Source organism: Talpa europaea, assembly GCF_964194135.1.
Source record: "Talpa europaea genome assembly, chromosome: 4".
Classification (NCBI taxonomy): domain Eukaryota; kingdom Metazoa; phylum Chordata; class Mammalia; order Eulipotyphla; family Talpidae; genus Talpa; species Talpa europaea.
In genome coordinates this window covers 10,879,806-10,896,409 of record NC_140070.1, presented here as the reverse complement: position 1 = coordinate 10,896,409, position 16,604 = coordinate 10,879,806, and the positions used below count along the sequence as shown (strand labels likewise).

Sequence of the window (16,604 nt, the reverse complement as noted above, 5' to 3'; positions counted from 1 at the left end):
TTCACAAGAAGAATGAAACCTTGAAGCTGAAGAATTTAGGTTTATTTGAGTTACACTCAGCATATGTAGTTTACATAAACTACATATGTTATGAATCCTTTGTATATGTGTTCTATGTTGACCAAATATTTTGACTTCTCTCTTTGTGATCTTCCTTTGAAGAGAAATTGTACACCCCTGCCTTTGCTGCACTCAGAAGTGACCATTTGATCTCAGAGATAAATGTGAGAAAATTAGACAATATAGGAGGGGGTGGGGTAGAAAGAATAGTTGAAGAAGAAACAGCAAATGCAAAGAAGCAGAGGCAAAATAAAATATGACATACTTGAAAAGGTGAAAGTTCACAGGATATGTCTGGAATGCAGAGAAAGTTGCCACTTGGGGTAAAGAGCGAGACGATTCTGGAGGATTTAGGTGAGACAGATAATAGGCTCTAGCAAACCAAATAAAGGTAACTTTTGATCCCAGAGCAAATAGTTGGGAACCAATGAAAGAGCAGAAAAACAGCAAGGCCTTATTTGAATTTCAGAAAGATCTTTGTAACTGCAAGGTAGAGACTGGGCATCAGTTAGATGCTCTGTCTGTCACAGCAGTGAGGGGTGATCTGCAAAGTGGTAGAAAAGTGACAGATTTGGAAAATAATTGGGAAGTAGGACTGCTGGGACTTTGTTATTCATTAGGTATTGAGGTATGAGAGAAGAAATAAGTCTCAATTTTCTGGCCAACTCGTTGAGAGAGCAAATCCGGAGACAAAGCATATTTGTATCCAGTGAACTTCAGGAGTTTGTCCAACTGAGTAAGATAAATGATTTAGATAACCTGGAAAAAACTAAAGTACAGAGCTAGGGGTTAGTTTAGTTTATTTTGTCCTAAACATTACAGCAAATGCATGTGCTGTTCCACATATCATGTCCCAGAGTTACTTCAGTTTGTTCTTTTCTTTCTTATCCCTCTCACACAGAGAGATGGCTTATAGCTGTTGAGATAGAACCATTATACATACAGAGGATGGTAATAACCTCAGGGAAGGATAAACCTACATAGAGGGGAGAGGGCCAGTGATGAAAACCTGAAGAATGACCATTCAGGAAACAGGAAGAAGAGAAGTCTACCATCCAAAGTTACCTGGGCCACAGTGGTCAGACAGATCCAGGAGATATTTGGGTTAGAAAAGCCAAAGTAAGAGAGTTCACAAGAAGAGCACCATTGGCAGATTAGGTAAGAGCCCAGTAAAGTTCAGGATAAAGAACTTTATGTTCTTGAATACTTTGGAAATAGCAGTTTTGCAAAACAGTTGGTGAAAAGTCAGAACATAAAAGCACCTTTCACTACCGAAAAACTAACCCAAATCCATCAATGTTCATGTTAATAGGCAGATCATCACAGAGTCCATCCCAGACTGCTGAAGAAGGGGAAGCTCTTAAAGTCCTACCTTGTCATACACTGTCAATAAAGAGCACTGTACCTAACCTATATACATACATACATATGGAGAGAGATTTATTGTATGTAAAACTAATTACCAGTTTTTCTAAAGCAATTACTGAAGTTTTTATTCAAATAACACAGTGAAGATACTATCATCTCTCCATCTTTATCTGCCCTACCTATCGATTGATTGATCTACCTACCTACCTACCTACCTACCTACCTACCTGCCTATTTATCTATCCATCCAATCTATCCATCCAGCTATCCATTTAGCTATCATCTATACATACATATGTTTAAGGTCTACAGCATGCTGACTTGATAAAATGATGACTAATTAATATATCTCCTCATGTAATTATTTGTGTGTGTGTGTGTGATGAAAACACTTAAAATTCATTGTCTGAGCACATTTCTAGTATTCAATAAAACATTGTCAACTACTATGGTGTTTATACATTAGATCACTAGACTCTTTCATTTTATATAATTGCAACTTTGTTGCTTTTGACCAACATGCCCCTAGATCCCCCACCTTCCTGCTCCTGGAAACCACCATGTACTCTCTGTTTCTGTGAGTGTGTCTTGTTTAAAGAAAACTGCACAAAAGTGGATAATTTTTGTTATCCACTGCCTTTCCATGTCTGGATTACTTCACTTTAGAGCTCGGGCTCTTGCTGAGGTAGCTGGTCATCTCTCAGGCGCACTTGATGACTTTCCCCCATGTATTGCTCTGAGCTTCTGCTTACTCTTGGTGTTAGGGGTTATGGTAGCATGGTTTCATGTTTGTTTTTGTTTTAATTTTTGCAGTGTCAATCAGGTTTCCATTTCCTGTCACCAGTGTCTTGTTTGTTGAAGGAATAAATGGAGATTATTCAGTGAACAGCATGTATCTCTGAGTTCATGGTAACTCAGTTGCTGTGATGGTTTCCTGACTCCAATTTTTTGACAGTTTATTCCTGGAGACTCCTATTGTCTCATCCTCTTGATTCAGGTAGGGGTAGTGGTTTTGCTGACCAAATCTGCAGTATAATTATCCCTTGTCATCTTTCCAGTAATTTTATAAACATCAGACCCCCAGTAGGAAATTCTCTATTATGAAGTGGTTACTGTTATAAGTACTGAACGCTACGCTGGACAAGTATTTGTCTCTGCAAGTACCTTGCAGGAATGGGAAGGTTGGACTGTTCAATTGGCCTGTATTTGAAGGCCATGCATGGAGGCCCATGAAAGGAGACAATTAGTGACATAAAAACCAGCAATAAAATTAACTGAAATTTTTACCCATGTGCATCTAAATTGAAGTGTATGACCTCCCGGTCATGTGCTAAGGGCACTAGCAAATTATAACCAGGTAGAAATGAGGGAGTCAAGGTATGAGAATTGGACTACTTGCTTCTAGCTTTACTGAGAGTTTAAACAAACAGTGATGCAGACCATTGTTGCCGCAATAAAAAAAAAAGAGGAAAACGTGTATATTTACTGACAAAAATAGAATCTAGTTTAGAAATTTGAATTCTTAAGTTAAGCCATGGTTAGAGAGTTCAAGATTTTTCCTCAAAGACTCTCTTATTTTCCTAAGTGGAGACAGTATAGCTGAAAACAAGATGCAAAGGATAAGTCTGTGAGTTACTAAACTGGAAAGCACATTATAGTCACTCTCTTGCAGGGTGACATATGTAAATGTTAGGGTCTTGATTGGGAAAGAGTGAAGTTTCAATAATTAGAGTGGTGAAATTTGGAAGGATTTGGAAAACTCCCAAAATCTTGAACCACAAAACTCTACTGTGCCTGTGTTTGCAGAAAAAGTGAGGAGGGTTCAGCAAGAGGAGGGGCAGGGCATGTTCATCCTCCCTGTACTGCACCTTCACAGTCCATCGTGGCCCTCAGAACTATAATGAGGGGGAGAGCCCAAAAGCAGGCAGGGAGCCCATCACAGCCAACCCTTGCAGGAGGAGATTTATACCCCAAGGAATTGATATTCCCAATTTATATGTGCATAAATATTTAATTGTGAAATATGTCTTGAGAGTATGAGACCATGGAGTGTGAAATCAAATTTTAGAATTGGTTAAATCTATTCATATGAATGCATTTATAACGATGCTGTATTCTCTGTGCTCACTCAATCGCCTGGAGTGGTTCTAATTGTTTGCTTATTTTGTTAAGTGAAAGCTGGAACCAACAGGGACCTGTGCTGAAGGAAGTTGATATACTATATATCTATTAGTCACTTATAGAAGAAGCAATATAGACTTAGGGAAAAAAGAGAAAAAGAAATGGATTGAAAATGTGTAACCTGTTTCAATAGGTTTTAAATATATGGGTAGCTCATTAAGGAATATCCCACTTGCTCTGAATAATCAAAAGAGCTCTAGGGTTGACAAAGGATTTACTTAAGTTACCAAGAAAAACACAAGCTTTCACTTAGTCAGAGGACATCAGTGAATTCATAGATTCCAGCTCCTTTGGAGAAGAACCATTTAGAACATCATGTCACATCACAAATGCATCCTGTGATTCTTCTTACAGGGACCTGCAGCAATTTATTTTGACTGTATACTGAGAAACAGGAACTACCAAGACCGATGTTTCTGAGAACACTGAACCACAATTCTGGGTTAACTCCAGTTCCTGGACATACAAAGTATTGCTACTGTGAACATGTCAGAGTGGCAGGTTACGAAAGAATCAGGTAATGGTGAAATTTGGATGAGAACTTATCTCATATTGGTTCTGTGATTCCATTGTTTCATTTTCTTAATTCTGAAATGAATGGCTAGAGATCTGGATACATAGATGAAGATACAAATAAAGTAGATAGTAATATATCTATATAAATATATGTTTACAGCTAAATAAATTAGATATAGAGGTGATATAGCTATATTCTCATCACCTGCAGAATCCTCACATAATCTCTTCTGACGTGTAGTAAGGTAGGAAGACGTGGAATTCTCTGAAGTCCTTTCTTGCCAATATGTTATTGAAGAGCACATGAGATTTATGGCAGAGCCAAGGAAAAGAGAGACTTCTTTGAAGACTTTTGATAGTAGGGTAGTGATCCTTTCACATCTCCATCTAACTTCTGTTTTGACCTCGATTGAAGACACTTGAAATTTGGAAAGTGACAATGGATTATTTCAACTTCCTCCAACTGATTACTTCTATTTTGGCTGCTCTTGTATGTGTAATCTCTCTATTGGAACAAACCAATAGAACCACTGGCACCTGTTTTATGACTGATATATTAAGTACATTTTTCCTACCTCCTTATGCCAGAGTACACCAGAAGCATTAGCTTCATCTAGTAGAGATATTGTTGTTGTTTTGCAAAAAAGAAATAGATCCAACTCTGTACCCTAGAGCCCTGATTATGAGAACAATGATCAGCCAGCATAAAAGACATCCCACTAATGTACTATATTGAAGACCTCATGCTGTTAGAATAGGATAGTAGAAAATAGCAGATGCCTTTATAAGAAGCAGAGAATATGGATAAACCCCAGGAGACTTCAATAACATTTCAGGGCATTAAAGGATTGTAACACATATGGAAAACTTTAAAAATAAAAAAATATGTTGTTTTGCTCCCACTTAGTCTATACTGTGGTAAAGTGTATATCACATTTGTGTATGGTGCTTTGACCCATTAATCAAGTAATAAGAGATTGCTAATTTTGAGTGATGGTCAAACTAGAGCTGCCTCTGCCAATCCTACCAACATTTTTATAAGCATTTTAATTGTTGCTCTGATGATACAATTATAAAACACTTTGAGTTTATTGTGGTTTTATGCAATTCATGTTGCAATACAGGAAAAACAAATTAGAAATTAACATTTGAGGTGAAGATGTTTGGATTCAGCCAAACTTTGAAGGAAATTCTATGTTTTGACCAAGTTGTTGGTATATCCATGGAAGTGGTAATTTAAGTTAAATTTTTAAGGAAGACGTTTATTGAAAGTGAGAAAGTCGGGATGATGAAGGTTGGATTTTACATCCACTTAGGATTAAGGCAGACCTGACGATAGATAAGACTACGAGTCAGCTGCCCAAATCTTAGATGAAATGAGTGAACATCCACAATACTCGTACAGGACAAGTCTTAACAGGAAAGGAATGTGGAGAGACAAAGATAGTGGCTTCAAAGCAGGAGGAAGAGGAAGAGTTTAGAAGTAGAAGAAAGAACCGAGAGAGATATTGAAACTACTTTCTGACTTGAAGTTCAGGCTCTGAGGGACTGAATATATGCTCTTCAAGGGTTGTGGAGGTAGTGGAGGGAGCTCTCCTTGAGTGATACTAAAATTGGAGATACTCTATTAAAAAGTGTGTGTATATGTGTGTGTGTGTGGGGGGTTGTTAACCAAATTAAGTTGTTAGCCAAGAAATAGACATTCTAGAAGGAATAGTGGGAAAATTAAGAGGGAGAGAATTGGGAGATGGGTCATAGGTGAGACTGAGGGTAAAACAAATAAGCATGCCCAGAACTATTTACCTCAGGTGTTGTGAATGAAAACATGTGGAAAGTGAAACAAGGCATCAAGATTAGGAAAAGCTTTCCTCAGCCAGATGCTGGTAAATGGGTACAGGAGTGAGAATGGAACAGAAACCTGGTACCTGAACCCTGGCTATCTCTTTTAGAAGCTTCTCAATAAGTGAGCCATTCTTCAAATTCTCAGGGACATTTTCAGGCAATTCTTAAAAGTGTCTCATGAAGAACTTTCTCCTTAGGGATCTACCTAAGACACAATCTCTTAGTAAAAATTATTCTTTTGCCATCATAACAAAGAAAAATGAAACTTGCTCTATATAGCTATCTATCTATGAATAAATGATCTACTTTTGAGTTAATCACACCTTTCTAGAAATTTCTGCTCACTAAGTAATATCATATATTGTGTGAACTGTGTGCATTTCACAGAGATTTGTTGCCACAGGAGCAAGTTGGAGAAATATTTGGGCAAATATTTTGGGAGCTTCATGGAAAGGTTTTGAGAGTAATTTTATCAAATAGTAAAAAAAAAGACAACAATGGTATCTGAGTGAAATAAAAACAACCGCCATACAGAAGCAGAAAAGGGAACAAATCAGATATGGAAAAGAAATCTGAGTATACCTATAATTAGTATAGATGTGTGTGCACACACACAATGTTTGAAAACCAGCATCTAAAAGAGAATAATTGAAATCATTAATAAAAGAGAGAATATAGTTTGGCTGCCAGTACATTCGTATGGATAGTGTTGCAAGTAGCTATGAGCATAAAAACGTATCCCTCCCACACACAACACTCAGAGCCCGAGTCCCGTTTCCACTGCTTTGTCATATGTTGCCAAGCAAACAGGATAGAAATATTAGCCCTGGGCGAGTATATTCAGAAGGACCCCTATGAATATGTGCTTTAGAGGACACATTCTCAGTGAGAACGAAATTGTTCCCAAGGTAGCAATATTGGTTGTCGGTAGGTAAAAAAATCATTTTCTCCTTATGTATAATTCAGAAATATACATAGTGTATATAAACAACTATGCAATATATCTGGAGAATTAAAATTTTATGGGGGGGGACAATTATGGAAAAAGATGTCGAAAAAGTCTCCTTGAGGAGTCATAATGAAAAACAAAAACCTGGTTAAGAAACACTGCCTTCGAGAAAACTAAAGAGAAAAGGGGATGCAAAGTATATTCATTTCTTTTCATGCCTGCTGTCAAATTTTGATTAATCATATTTAATTTTATAGTGCATGAGTGAGGAATAGCAATTATCTTTATAGCAAGTTAAAATATGATAAAGAGTAAAATATATTTAGAATCAGAATTTTTAGACTTTTTAGTAGCTGCTTACTGAGATATGTATAGAGCATGCGTGTGATAGAGAGTCTATCAGAGAGCACTGCATGAAGAACTTTCTTCCTCAGGGATCACTGAAAGACTGAGTGGGCAGAAACCACAGGAAGACCTGAAAAGATAAGAAATGACTCTAGAAGGGGCCTCCCTGGTGGCGCAGGCATTAAAGTCTCAGCACTATGAAGCTATCACCAGCCACTGCAGCATGAGTTCAACCCCCAGGCAGGGAGATGACCCACATGGCGCAGCAGACCTCTCCTATCTCTCCCGCTGCTCCCATCAGCAGTGGATTTCAGTCAATCTGCCTGTTCTGCTCCCTACTCTATTGAATCCTCTCCCTCCCCGCTGCACCTCTGGCCTACACTCCACTTCTTGTATGCATAAATAAATAAAAATAAGTCTAAAAAAATAAAGAAATTGATTCCAGAAAAGAGAAAAACTGGTCAAAGAACAAACTGAAACTAACAAAATGACTTCCACCAAATAAAATGTTAACTGTCCTCTCCAACTGAGAGAGGGACCTGGGTGGTCTTTTCATTCCTCTGAGGGAGAGTCATGTCCCAGACAAAGGCTTTCTAGAAATCACTGCCTACCACCAAGAAGGCAAAAGAGGTGACGCCAGTGGAGAGAGTTGAGAGTTCAGTTAAAGAAGAATAGAGAGAATTCTTTATTAGCTCCAAAGTCCATGGAGGGAGGAGTCCCAAAAAGGCAGGGAGATTTGAAGAAGATCCGAGCACTTCAAAATGTCATCCCTAACCTAAGAGGACAATGAAGACATCATTATCTTCTATTGAGAAACTAAGTGGGTTTTACAGATGAAGTTTGCCCAGGACTTATTCTTGGATTTATGTAGTTTATCTACTCAATGTTGATCGATGTGATAAGTTCATTTTTGTGAATTAGACCTCTTAATTTAACTTTGTGGCAGTGTGTTTGTCTAATACTTTAGCTACACTCTGCAATGTTGGTAATATTCCAAAAACCTCCCGAGGAGAATTTAAAAAAATGATAGTAATGATGCAAATGATAGTAATATGTGCTAATAAATCTGTGTCTTCAGTTTTTTCTTTGAACAAGTGGTTTGTCATCGACTCTCCTTTATGAGACTGAGAAAAATATGATTTTCTCTATATTTTTAAAACCAAATCGTTAGGGACTGGCCTCGGTTTTGATACATCTACATGTGATTGTTCAGTAGGAATTTTCCATTTTTTAATTGACTCCCTAAACAACAAGGGCTGCTAACTCCTTTGCCTACATCTGTTCCATTTGACAGGGCATTTGTGCCACAGCCAGAGGTCCTGTCAGCCTGGCTTGTTCGAGCCTATCTGAGGCATACGTAGTTGACTTGTTTTGTGGAGAGGCTGCCAGTTTCATCACAGCAACAAAAACTTGTCACCTAACTGGTCTAGAGAGTGTCAGTATTAACTTTAACTCATTCATCTGTCAGAGATTCTGCATCACAGCTGAAGAGGAATTTGCAATTTAAATTGATTGCCAAGTACTTAACATTAATTGACATGCTAAATCCACAACTGAGTAACAAATCATGACTGGTGCCAATCATTCTAGAGAACATGATTCCCCATCTCGCTGCCCATTTTAGCTTCAGAGGTGGAAATGACATTTTGGAGTCTCTTCCTTCAGAAAATCCATTTCTCTAAGAAAGAGGTGCAGGATGGTCTTGACTCTGAGGATGAACACCTGTGCTATGAACCGGTCAAGAGAATCAGGATCCTTTCTATGTCATGTAAAGTGTCCAAGAAAAATGCTTCATTGATCTTCATTGGTAACAATGACACCAGTACAAGAGCTTTCTCTAGAGTACCATGTGCAGATAATAGTTCTTTCCCATTACAAAATTAGTTTTACAATAGGCAGAGAGGGGAGTTAAATTAAGTGACATATATCTTTGTCACCGCATTTACCCCTGTAATCATCATTTCTTTCCAGCCCAAAATCTTTCAAATGCCTAAACAAAAGGCAATTAACCTTTCAATCTCTGTAGCCAGAGTGAAAAGAAAGTACAGAGATAGATGGTCGAATAAAGGAGAAAATTTGCAGGGGGTTGTGCTGTCAACTTCCTGCTCCACAGTTTTCTTTCTGTTAGCATAAGTCTCTCTTTGGCATCTCCCTGCCCCCACCATAGTGTTGAAAATACACTTCTAAATATCTTCTTTGTTTTAGCAACATCACAGCAAAACTAAACAATTGCATTCTTTGTGATATGCTTTATAAGAAATTTTACCTGTGTGAATTGGCTCGGCGGCCTCTTTTTGAGCCTCCATGATTATAAGGGTGATGTGTGGATGAATACAGCAGGCAGCGATTTATTCATTTTCTTATGGGGTCACTAGGATGTGTAACCTTCATGCATACCTATCTTTATGCAACACTTCCATAAATATTCCCTGTTTCTGATTCATGCTTATAAATGATAGTTCAGAACACATTCATACTGCCAGTCACTGGTTACTCATGCTTGAAATTAAAAATCTTTCAGACTGATGCCATTTTTATATTTAGTTAGGTTTAACTTACTACACAAAGTATGAAAAATAAGGCAGTGAAGATAAGAAGTTAGCAGACATAATCTTACTGATAAAATGATAGCAGGCTGTTCTAAAAGGAAGAGGAATAACATCAATCTAATCATATTCTGCATTAACATTATTGAACTCAGAAATATGGATTCACAGGAACAGTTACCAAATGCCATTATGACATGCATGAAGTGAATGCACCTTTACAAGAAATTAGCTCATTAGCAAGAAATACAAAGAATCTATGACTCATTTTGGGGAAAGTATACAAAAGGACAGAAAAAATGAATTTTTGCTCAGATGATATATATTCCTTTCCAATTGTTATGGAAAAAAAAAAACATTGCTGTGAAATCTAATTCATATCTGAAATAACTGCATTTAATATTTTTATTTTAAACATTGATATTTGCTAATATACATACTATATAATAGGAATTGTAGTTTCACATCATACTCATCATAAAGAACTCTCCCTAAAAAGATTTAGCATTCCTATGAATTTATTAATACAGCTGAAAAAATACTTTTTGAGGAAATATTATAAAATTACCTAGGAAGATTTGAATTAAAAAAAAAACAAGTTTGGGCAGTATTTGCTAATATTAACCTGATGGTACAATTAATTATTTATTGGTACAATTAATTAAATAATTAAATAAATAAATTATTTATTTTGAGAGACTGTACTGACAATCTAAGATGGTGAGCAGATCACAATTGCAATGTTCTCTTTTTTGGAAAAGATACTTTGTTACCCATAATATATGTGTATGTGTGTGTGTTTATATACATACATATTTTAAAATTTTGTGTTAAGAATTATCCTTTTCTGTTGGTGGGAGTGCAAACTGGTCCAACCACTGTGGAAAGCTGTGTGGAGATTTCTGGACCTACTAAACATAGAGCTTCCATATGACCCAGCAATTCCACTCCTAGGTATTTACCCAAAGGACACAGAAACATCAATTCCAAAGAACACCTGCACCCCTATGTTTATAGCAGCACTGTTTACAATAGCTAAGCTTTGGAAACAACCCAAATGCCCCAAAATAGATGACTGGATCAAGAAGATGTGGTACATATATACCATGGAATATTACTCAGCATTCAAAAAAGATAAACACATGCAATTTGCTGCAACATGGATGGCGCTGGAAGGGATCATGCTCAGCGAAATAAGCCAGAAAGAAAAAGAAAAATACCGGATGGTCTCACTCATAGCAGGAATCTAGAAAACTTAAATAAGGGACCAGGAAAATGAATAACTATAAGAAAGTGAAAATCAAAATCAACAAAAAACTATGAACCAGAGACACTTTTAGGGGGGCGGGGGCGGGAGGGGAGGGATTGGGGTCAGAATGGGGGGCTGCAATTGTATGGGGAATATAACAATAAAATTTATAAAAAAAAAAAAAAAAGAATTATCCTTTTTTTTTAAGTATTATTCATGGGTCTCCCTGGTGGCGCAAGGGGTTAAGATACAACCTATGAAGCTGTCTGCAGCTTCTGCAGCATGAGTTCAATCCCCAGCCTGTCAGGGAGCTACCCACATGTGCAGCAGACCTCTCCTGACTCGCCCACTGCTCCCCTCAGCAGTGTATCTCAGTCAATATGCCTTTTCTGTTCCCCATTCTGTCTCAGGTGAATCCTCTCACCCCTGCACCTCTGGTCTGTACCCCAGCTCTTGCATGCATAAATAAATAAATGTTTAAAAAAAGTATTATTCATTATTGATTTTATTGAGGTAACATTGGTCTTCAACTCTGTATCTGATTCAGAGGTACAGGTTCACACCTGCAGGTGTGTGCCACCACACCCACCCACCCCAGCACCCCAACAGTCCTCCTGTCCCCCTAGTTATGATGAACATAGAGTTGCAGCATAATGTTGCTGCTAATGAGAGCCTGTAATTATTTTTTTCAAACAAATGCCATATTTGTTTAAATAATCTTTTAAAAAGAAAAGATAGACCTTAAAAGTGAATTGAATAAAATGATAGGATGTTGATAGTTTATTGGATAAATCAGTACAAGATGTTAAATGCCATACTAATAGAATAAGAGAAACTTAACACTGTCATAATATGTGAGTGAATTGCCTCTAAGTAAGTCATTGAATTATTTACAAAGGAGGAATCCAAAACAGATTGATATGAAATTACAGCTTATTTGGAATTTTTATAAATTTTCAATAATTCATTTATTGATAGTTCTTAAAGATTGAGACTATGTAGCATATGTAGAATGATAAAGAGAAACTGAGGGACATAATGAGGCATAGAATATACAGTGTAATAGATTTCAGAGAAAGAGCAACTGGGAAGATAAAAATTGATAAAAGAATAAGGCATTGTAAATAAGTTTATATCAATAATTTGAAAATATATTATGAAATAGATGATTTCCTTGAAAAACAAAACTTTTGTAAAATGTACACAATAGAAAAATAGATAGTTTTCTATCTGTACAAGGAAGAATGTGATAACAGCAATTGAGTCCCAAGTGGACAAATGCTAGCTGTGAGAGTTATGAAACAATAGGAAATCTCACAAAGTGTTAGTGGGTATTTAAGACTGAATAGCCACTCCTGAGTAGATACCTAAAGGACATCTTGCTATGTTTATTAGAATATAACATGCAATAAATTTTCAGTGCAGAGGGTGTTTTTGGCAGCAAAAAACATCAGAAACAATCAAAATATCCGGCAAATGTAGGATAAATAAACATATTATGGAATATTTACTGAAATGTATACAAATACAAGCATGGCTTACAAAAAAAAACATACATCAAACCAACAAAATTCATGTTACATGTCACTACTACTATATAGTCACTTAGTTTATTCATACACATTAAATGGAATTATGTCTTAATATCAAATTCAGGAAGAAGGCTTTCTTTTGGAAGGTAGGAAAACAGTGCTTTGGGCAGAAGTAAATGGTCAGATTCTTGTTATTTATAAAGATTAATTTCCTAAAGTGGTGACAGGTGCCTGAGTGTTACTTATGTTATTACCTATGCATATTTGCATATTAATACATTTTTGACATAAAACGCACTTAGATAAAAGAATGTATAAAATTTTAAAGACATTTCATTAAGAATACATAAACTGACACCATCAATTTTTTATTGATAAGGCTGAGATTTCTCTGGAGAATCTAAAATTCCAATAATTAAAGTGGCTTCTACCTGTGTGTGATGATTGTTACAACTAAAATGTGAGCCTCGGGGCCTCCCTGGTGGTGCAAGGGGTTAGCATCAGCACTATGAAGCTATCTGCAGCCACTGCAGCATGAGTTAGATCCCTGGCCATGGAGCTACCCACATGGTGTGGCCGCAGACCTCTCCTGTCTCACCGCTGCTCCCCTCAGCAGTGTATTTCAGTGGATCCACCTGTTCTGCTCCCCACTCTAGCTCTGTTGAATCCTCTTACCCCTCCTACATCTGTCCCATACCCTAGTTCTTGTATGCATAAATAAATCTTTAAAAAATAAAAGATAAATAAAACGTGAGCCTGTCATTTGTATGGGAAATTGAAAAACTTTACAGATTGACAATTCTTCAAGATCATGACAGCCCTTCAGAGACTCTCACCTAATCCTGCCTTTCATCTCTGTATACAGGCACCTGAAAACAATTTTACCAAAACACCTTTTTTTTGTTTTTGTTTTGTAAAAGTAAATTATTTCTGGCCACTGATGAAGAGCAACGAATAGCTCAGTGAGTAAATATTGACTTATGGTGCATAGCAGAGTAATTCTGTTAACTCTAACATATGCGTAACAAGATGGAGAGACATCTGTTCTCTGAAGATAGGAAGAGCTAACATTTCTTTTTTCCATCACTGCTATATATCGACACACCCAAACTACAACATAAGTATATATAAACCAAACAAACAAAAATCCAACTTTCAAATGCTTTCTTCCTGCCATCTAAACCTTAACACAACTCATCACAGATTTGCATGCTTAATTGTCACTTGAAGGCATTTAATGTGGAGATCTTAAGTTTTGACTCTCAAAAGTAACAAAGATAATTATGAACAACTTTTATCATCACAAATTTTAAAGACAGCATAGAGGTACCTCTCTCACCAAGGTCGTATTGCCAAATGGTGAAGAGAGAGGAGGCTCTACTGATGATGTGGGGAAGGAAGGAAATTTCCCTTATCCTTCTGTCTTCTTGAACTAGTCTAGGAATGCAATTAACATCAGGCAGATTAGTGGGAGAAAAAAAAAAACAACTTTAATTACGTATGTTTGGGGAATCTACCTACATGTAGATTCTGATTCCACTGAGGGAAGTGAGGGAATGTATCCTGAGTTCAGGAGTGGGATAGGGTTTGGGGCTTGAAGGACAGAAGAGGGGAATTGGATGACCATTAGGTGACTCCTATGACAAAGACCAAATGACCTACAATTAGATGTTTGTCCTGCCATATCGGTAGGTTTCTTTGATGGAAAGGTTAATTCTGGTGAAAATGAAAATCATAATTCAAGATAATACACCAACTTTCATTTCCCTAGGTTGTTAAAAAAAAAGTTGATGACTACATGGTAAGAATAATGAAATTTTACTCAAATGAGAAAGATTGGCACTTCATTAAGTGAATTATACAAACAGACATTGTGAAAAGATGAGCTTAGTAGCTAAAATGAAATCTGAAATTATTCTATTGGAAATATGCAAACAGATATTTAAAATAAAAACAATGTGGTGCAAGTGGATACAAAATATGTTAAAATTTGAATCAATGGAACTTTAAAAAACATGGCAAAAGAAGCAGAACATCTAGTAGAAAGATTTTAAGAGTCAAGTAATTACCTCAAATGGGACTAAATGCATTTTTCTTGTTCCCTGATGGTATTTTAATTTTTTTCAATCATGTTTGGTGTGGTAATGTTGGTTTATAACACTGTCTTTGTTATAGGAGTTGTAGGTTCACACTTCTATAAATGTTATGTTTTCACGCCAAAGCTCATATATTTTATAATGGTCTCCATAAAGAACCAATCAGGGCCTTCCTGGTGGCCTAGGGTTTAAGTTTCAGCGCTGTCACTACTATGGCCTGAGTTCGATCCCCTGCCAGGAAGCTAACCCACATATAGCACAGCAGACCTCTCCTGTTTCACCAGATGCTCCCCATAGCAATGTATTTCAGTCAATCGGCCTCTTCTGCTCCTTACTCAGTCTTTGGTGAATCCTCTGGCATACACCTGTACCTCTGGCCTACACCTCAGTTCTTCTACACAAAAAGAAAAAAAAGCCTCCCAAATGATAACTTAAAAAAAAAAAAGTATACATGTATATCCCAGTTTCAGGATTGTGCAATAATAATTAAATGAGAAAATTGCCGGTGTTAGAAAAGCAATTTGGAAAGTCAAAGGAGAAATAAGCTAGCAGAGATTCCTTATCTTTAAATAGGATTTGGATCAAGTGGGTCCAAAGGTGGAATGTAACCCAGGAGCAGGTAGCCAAGCAGAATGCAGATTATGTCAAATTCTGAAACAGGATTCTATCCCAGAATTGCATCAGACCCACACTGTGCTTATAGCATAAGAAAATGTATACATTTTCTCTGTTTACAGAAAGATGCACACATTCATGTTAACGTATATACTGTAGCATGCCCACGTATGTGAGTCCTTTTTTTTTACACTGATGCTTTTATTGTAATTATTCTAGGTTGATTTTGAACAGAATGACAGAAGTTAAGTGACCGAATACTGTATATATGAGGAAAATAGCATTGAAACAAAACAGTCTCTGAAATATCACACATATATACACCCCCCCACACTGTATCACTGTGCAGTTTGCATGCTAGATTATTTTTCCTTTGATAATTCACTATGAAATCACTTTGAGACATGTAAAGTAAGCCTGATTCTTTACTTTCTTAATATCAGTTTCGGAAGCTAATAAATCATTAAGTATTTCATATCCTATTTTAGCTAAAATCAAATTTTGAAAATTAATGCAAATTATACTTGCTAAATTTAGGAATGGAGTATAATTCTAGGTAATTTAAGAACCACCATATGTAGTTTCAATTAAAAAAATTTCCTGTTAGACAATTTTACATACATTGAGTGTTTTGTGTGTCTACCTTGGCATTTTACTGCAGCTAAAGTGGAGAGTAAAAGTTACAGGGAACAGAAGAGTTTCAACATGCTATTCAGAGAAAGTTGTACAATTCCAAACAGAGTAAATTTGGTCTGAAATGGTAATTTTTGGTTTAAAAACCTTGATTATATAAAATGTTCTTAGTTACATAGCAGTGAAGTCTCTGTTTAGTAAGTTTAAATAAAGGCATATACTACAATTTGCACAAGATTTACAATGTTTGAGTAAATACCATGTGCATTTGGGAAAAATCAAATAGAATACTTAAAGGTAATGTTATAAACACATTTATAAGTATACAGAATAATTAAACATGAAATTATTTATTGTTATGCATATATTGCTATTAAAGACCATTGAAAAGAACTAAATTTTATGGTAAAATTTTAGTTTTATCTTGAGATTTAATATTTAATTATTGAAGTGAAAAAACTCAGTCTTGTTTGCACTAAAAATTATTCTCTATTATGCCATCTCCAAGTGAAACATTACCTGTGATGTACAGCAATTTAATTATACCTTTTATCTTTAAAATCTCATTCATTTTGGCTTTACGTTAGATAACATTTGTAGAAAAATTGCCATTAATGTAACATATTTATAAATTACTTGGGTGTGAACTTGTTAACAAAGTAAATGCGCCTA

General features: G+C 36.3%; 1 protein-coding gene across 2 annotated transcripts in view; it reads right to left on the bottom strand.

Moving 5' to 3' along the window:
• The window catches only part of GLRA3 (glycine receptor alpha 3), a gene marked incomplete at both ends in the record, with an annotated part of 104,889 nt that overhangs the window by 55,466 nt on the left and 32,819 nt on the right, over positions 1 to 16,604 (bottom strand). The gene's annotated exons all lie outside the window — the stretch shown is intronic.